Source organism: Microtus ochrogaster, chromosome 5, assembly GCF_000317375.1.
Source record: "Microtus ochrogaster isolate Prairie Vole_2 chromosome 5, MicOch1.0, whole genome shotgun sequence".
In the NCBI taxonomy this organism is placed as follows: Eukaryota; Metazoa; Chordata; class Mammalia; order Rodentia; family Cricetidae; genus Microtus; species Microtus ochrogaster.
The window spans coordinates 88,360,976-88,367,614 of NC_022012.1; positions in this window are offsets into that span (position 1 = coordinate 88,360,976).

The window sequence follows — 6,639 nt, forward strand, 5'->3', positions numbered from 1 at the left end:
CCTCCTCTCCCTCTTCCACTCCTCTCCCTCTCCTCCCTCCTCCCCACCTCCTCTCCCTCTTCCACCCCTCTCCCTCTCCTCCCTCCTCCCCACCTCCTCTCCCCCTGCCCCTCTCCATCTCATACTTCCCAGTCAACAAATTCTGACAGGTATTAGTTATGTATGTTCTCCTGTATCTCAATATTTTCCTTTGAATCTGCTTTTCAACTTCCCACTGCTTGCACAGTTAGCTTTTCCTTTTATAGACCTGTTGCTAGAATGTCAGGGACTGTTCCATCCCGTTAACCCCCTGTGAAGAGTCACGCTGCCTTGCAGGTTGGAATATTCGGTTTGGCCCCTCTCCTTAGCAGTCCCCATTCCCCACTGGCACTTAGGTGGGGTCAGAAGGCAGCATCCCATTTATGGATTTTGAAGCAGACTTTTAAAAAATTTATTTTCACGCTGCTCCTTGTACATGGTACTGAAAGAGACTTTTCAAAAACTGGCTTGGTGCCTTTGCGGAGTTTGGATGTTGAACTCAAGTTTTCCTGGCCAGAAATCTAGGGTTTTTGCTTTCAGTTGAGAGTCCTTAACTGTTGAATTGCCGTGATGGATCTTCTGCTTCCTCCTCAGCCAATGAGGAAGATAGAATAGGAATATTTTGGAATCACAAGAAGAGTTAAATGGGACAGTGGGTGGAAGATCCTTGGAGACTTGACTGAGGAATGCAGGACACATCCCCTTCTACACACAAATACTTCTCATGCTAAACTAATCAATCTTTAAATACATGTTACTTAATATAATAATGTGTATGAGTGTTTGCCTAAATGTGTGTTTATGTTCCATGTGCATGCCTGGTGCCCAAGGATGCCAGAAGAGGGCATCATATCCTCCGGAACTGGCATCACAGACAGTTGTGAGCCACCGTGTGCATGCTGAGACTCACACTCAAGTCTTCTGCAAGAGCAGCTGTGTTTTTTTAACTACTAAACAACCTCTCCATCCCAAAACAGTTCTCTTTAAGAGGAAACGATAATAACACTACTTCACTTCAAAACCAAATTCAGTTTTTTATCTCATGACACAAAGTGCGTGAGATGTCTTGAAAGACCTTGCTAGACTGAACTCAGTGTTTGATGTCTGCAGGACATGTGCGGATCCCCCTTTTGGGAGCAAAGAGAGTGTCCCAGCCTGCCACGGGAGGCTCGCCATTGAGTGCTGGCCTTCTGCAACCTTTCTCCAGAGAGGAATCCTGAGGCAGCCGTGAAGCATGTGGGCCAGAGACAACCTGGCTGCCAAGAGGGCTCAAGGAATTTGTGAGTCACTTCTTATCCGCTCGGATGGATGGCCGAGAAAAACTGGGTGGTTGGAGGTTTCTTACCAGTGGTTAAACAGAATACCCTGGCAGATGGAGGGAGTGATTTGTGGGTAGTATTCTCCCACTCCCCTTGAAAAATCTGCATAGATCTGAGCTGAGATCACTTTATTAACTTCTTTTTTAGTGTAGGAGTGTTGTGGTCTAAATGGAAATGTCCCCTACAGGCTCAGGTATTTGAACACTTGGCCCTCGGGTGGTGGTGCTTTTCGGGGGAGTGATTTACCCTTGCTGCAGGAAGGACATCACTGGGAGCCGGCCTTGAGGGTCCATAGCCTCCCTCCATTCCAGTTATCCCACTCTGCTTCCTGTCTGGGGTTAAAGATGCAGTTTCCCTGTGTCTTGATGCCATGCTTCCCCTACCACACTGCCGCTGCCTCTGAAACCAAACCACAACAGAAATAAACTCTTCCTTAAGCTGCCTTTGGCCATGGTATTTTACCACGGCTACAGAAAAGAACCCAAACTAAATATGCAAGACCTTCTTTTCTTTCTCTCTGTCTTTAATGTTTAAGGACCACTTAATAGAATCTCACCGTATCAGAACATAGAAATGTTGAGTAAATATTTTTATCTGAAAAATGAACACATTATTAAATTTATTGGTAACCAAGCATGGGCTTTGTTCTCCTTTAGGGAGAGAGATGTGGTTATAAACAACTGCAACCTAAATCTGTGCTCTTAGTTAAGCTTACGTTCTTGAAAAATAATAAGATGATAAATAAAACAAAAATGAATAGTGTACCAAATAATTAGAAGGTGTGGGAAAAAAGGAGAGCTCGGGAGAGGAAGGTGAAGCCGTGTTTGTGCAGAGGTGATGCTGCGGGTTAGAGCTGGGCTGCCAGGGAAAGCAGGCTGCTTCTGTCAATACATGCGGTACCCAATGCCAGAAACAACAATGACACCCACATACACACATGTAAATGCTCCAAAATCATAAATCAGAGTAGAAAACTCTTTATGAAGACATAGTCCTTCCTCATACCTTAAAATACATCTTCATCAAGACAAACTTGGAGCTATATGTAGGATTATCTACCTGGAAACATCAGACATTGAGAAATTTAATTATCAACACATATTTCTGGGTTCTCTGTCTAATCATACAATCAAATAGAGTATGGCACCTTAACAGTTGATGAAAACTATTCTCCTTTCCTTCATAGCAGGAAAACTATGTCAACAATCACATCTTTGACATAATTTTGTTTTGAGAACCCTCAAGATCAAAAGTTAGAATGTAGTTTTACTCTAGTAATCAAATAGATTTTTATAAAATAAAATAATTGTAAACATTTCTGAATAAATTATTGTATAAGCACTTTCAAAGATATTATTTTAAAGCACTTAAAAACATATACTCATCTTAAAAGAAAAAAACAACATGACTTACAAATATTGGCACTTTACACTGAAATTTACTTTAAAACAATCATTAGTTTTATTGAAAATATAACTGGGTTGTTTAAAGTCATTTTCTAAATGTGACACTATTTCAAATTTCTACCTTTAGTGTCGGTATAGTTTATAAAGATAAAACTTTATACATTTAGTTTGTGTTTCCTTTGAACTTCTGTATACATAGATTTTAGAGAAGAGATTCTTTTGTGTATATACGTGCATGAGACTGATTGGATTTGCTTAAGATGATATTCTCTAGTTTTATCCATTTCTTTACAAAAGATACAACTTCATTCTGTTTAAAGATGACTAAAATCTCTCTCCCCCCACACACTGCACACACACATACTGCACACACACACTGCACAAACACACCACACACACAGACACTGTACACATACCACATACACACATACATGCATACACACATATCACAAATATCACATTTTCTTCATTTATTTAGCCCATAGTGAAAATTATGGCTTATTCCATGACTGACAATTATAACTAATTCCCTAAAAATAATGTGTACACAGGCATCTCTACTGTGTGCTGACCTTTTCTTCAGGTACATACCCAGGAGTGGTATATTTGGATCAAACAGTGGCCAGCCTTTAAGTTTTAGTTGTTTTAAAGAAAACACTCTATCCATTTCATTTTTAAAGAAAAACAACTACTTTAGTATTATGAATTATTTTGTCAGCCGCTAATGTCAACCATTATGGATGCTACACTAATAGATGAGTTCCCCCAGAACTACATATGGGAACAGATAAAGGAATAAGGAAATGGTTTTTGAGCATTATTAGAAAATTATATTTCATTAAGCAAGACTCTATGGAATTCATGCCCAGAGGAAGGACTCAGCATCTAGATTAGATTATCTTGTCTCTTCCTCAATACATTAATTACATACTGGTATATGCCGTCGATTGTAAAACTTCTCTCTGTCAAACAGTGTACACCATCAACTCACTCTTTGGGGGCAGAAGCCGGTGCCTGGGGTTCACTGTCTTTCATATCTCTCCTGTGCCTGAGACAGTCAGAGCCTCTACTGGGGAAGGACTTTGAGACCCATTACTACAAAGCAACAGCTGTTAATAAATGTATACAATGTCAGCAACTATATACACATTTGATTGCTTTTTCTGTAGATGAAACCTGAAGACGTAGCCACGTTAGTGGCACAAGATCAAAGAGGCACTGTGACAGAGGGGCTGTCAGGGTAGCAGCGGAGCCAGGTGAGGGGGTGCACGTCTGTAATCCCTGCACCCAAGACTATCACAGATTTAAGGTCAGTCTACTCTACATAGTGAATTCCAGGCCAGCAGAGAACACACACACACACACACACACGCATGCACGCACGCATGCATGCACACACGCACACAGCCCTCACTTGGTGACTCACAACCATCTGTAGCTCCAGTTCTGGGAATCCATTGCCCTCTTCTGGCTTCTACAGGTACATGTGCACAGATATACACGCAAGTGTAAGACTCATACACATAAAAAGAAAGAAGAGTTCAGGAGAAGTCACACATCTGGGGCCGCAGATCTTCCTTGGTGAACATCATCTATCTGAAAACGCCCAGGAGTCTCAGAGTTATGGAGAAAAGCCAGGCCACTGTGCAACTTAGCTGGACGAGTCCAGGTATATTTCTTCACACAAAGATCTTGTTGGTGGTGTAAGTGGACTCACAATACAACAGTTTAAGAAGAAAGATGGGTTCCTAACGCCTCCCAGGGATGGAGTGTAGGAGGTCAGACCTCTGAAATAGAGCTCACTGCAATGTAACTTCACTAAATGAGAGGGAAAACCCACGAAAATCAAAAGCTATGTGTCATCATCCTTGAGTGGAGGCTCACCTTTAGTATGTATAAATTACTAGGACATTGTACATAGCATCAGCCTAGCCATAGGTTAGTAACAATCACACTGAAACACAGATTGATGGGATATATGCAGCTGTGTCTACGAAACCCGCACAAGTTAGCTAAGGCCTTTCTCATCTTGATGTCACTGACGTTGGTGGCTGGGTGTCTCAGCGTTTTCACCTGTGAGAAGAGCCAGAGGTCCTTGGTGTTTAGAGAGGAGCTCCTTCCAGCCACCCTCTGCCTCGCCTCTGTGCTCGCTCGGAAACCCATCCCGTGGCAAGCACCACAGAGGCCAGAGTCGCTGTTTAGCCACCCGAAGTTCAGAGAGTGCCGTGCAAGAAGGAAACATGTACCTCGAATCTGCAGTCTATTGTTGAGAATGTTTTCATTTCTATGTGAGCACAATTTTTGCCCGTGTGACATAAACCATTGCACTGAAATTGTTGAAGAATTGGGTGTGTCCGTGTTCTGCCCGTAATTGGCCGTGTTCTCATTGGATTTCTTTCCCTTTTCCTTTTATTTTTATTTTGTTTTGATGTAGACCGGACTGGCCTGGTACTTGCTATGGTGGCCTGGGATGGCTTCAGATTTGCAGCAACCGCCCCCTGTCTTTGCTGTATATTGGGTGTGAATTGAACTTTCATGGATTTGGTTTGTAACTTAATGGGGAAAGTGCCATACATTCACGTTGCTAAGGAAGGTTGATCCTTCCTTGGACTGAGGATCTATGGGTAATTGACAGAAAACTGATACACTAAATGGTAACATGTATTTTCAGCATTCCACCTGCAGCCTCAGGAGGGAGAAGGCTCAGCTTCCCAAGGGCTGTGAACGGAAGAACAAAGGCTAATACAATCTTTCTTCTTGTCGGGACTGTCTGTTCTGTTTTCCTGGCTTGCAGTCTCATCAGGATTTTGCAAAATCACAACCATATTGTTTATGCATATTGCATGAGTCTCACCGGATCATCTTCAAAGTGGTGGTGTGGCGTACTGTCAGGAGCCTCTTTATGTTCCTTGGGGTGGGGTGAGTGGCAGGGATTTCGTGCTTCAAAATATGTTCCCAGGGCTGTGTGTTCATGTGCTGTACATTTAAAAACAATTTCATACTAAACAGCACTTTTATTACTTCCATTTCTGAAGAATGCCCCAAATTTACTTTAATAAAACATTTGTTTATTTTTGAATAATGAACTATGGGAAAAGCAGTAGTATTTATACAGATGAATTATATATTAGTTCAGAAAATACATATTCTGTTTTTGTGAAGATAAATGATAAGTATAATAAAAATGAATTGTTTAATTCTTTGACACATGCAATTTCACTTTTGAAGGGGTCCATTAATGTCATAGTTTTATCCTAATTATTTTTTAAGCTTCATGAAATTGCTGTTGTTATAAAAATATCTTTGCTAAAAATACAACTTAAAAGGATTACATGGTTTTTTTTTTTAAAATTTTTGGTGAGGTGCTGGGGATTGAACCCAGGACCATTAGAATTACAAACCTTAGCCTTCTGAAAGCTATTCTATTTTCTTAAAATTATATGAAAATTTCCATGACAACAGCAAAAACTACTCTCATTTTGGTAATAAGTAAACACAAAAGTATTTCATTCCACAGTAGTTATACACTTGAAACAAAAGACTGCAGACCTAAGGAGTGGACTGTCAGCAGCCATGAGAACTGATTGAATTATCTGAGAAACCATAGGATGTCATCGCCAGTGGGTTTGCTGCAGCCTTGATTGAGCAAAAAAAGGAAGACTGATTTTCACAGGACATCATATTCCAATCCCTGGAACAGTAGTGTCATACTTAATGCAGGGAAATAAGGCAGTGGGCTGCAGATAAGAATGTGCAACACTCTTCCAGGGAACCTGGGTTCTGGTCCTAACACCTCTGTCAGGTGGCTCACAACTAACTGTAACTCCCGCTCTGGGGATCCAGTGCTCCCCTCTGGGTCCTTTAGGTACTACTACTACTACTACTACTACTACTAC